This window comes from Penaeus monodon, chromosome 31 (assembly GCF_015228065.2).
Source record: "Penaeus monodon isolate SGIC_2016 chromosome 31, NSTDA_Pmon_1, whole genome shotgun sequence".
In the NCBI taxonomy this organism is placed as follows: Eukaryota; Metazoa; Arthropoda; class Malacostraca; order Decapoda; family Penaeidae; genus Penaeus; species Penaeus monodon.
In genome coordinates, this window is record NC_051416.1 from 3,154,156 (window position 1) to 3,154,412 (window position 257).

A 257-nucleotide genomic window follows, 5' to 3' on the forward strand; every position below is an offset into this window, starting at 1 on the left:
ATTTTCTCACGCCGTTTTGTGAGTAGCAGTTTTCACACCTGAGTATTTCCTATTTATTCCTTGTTTTTAAATAGCCTTAATGATCATATTCCAAGATTTAATTACTTTTGAAGTGTGAAGAAGGAAAAGGAGGAAGAATTTCGGATTTTACTATGCCTTTGGAGGGCAAATCTACGGTCAATAGCTCTCACTTGCAGAGGTTTTATGCACCTGGTAACATTGCATTACGTGAGGGTGGAAACTAGCGGTCAGCGTGG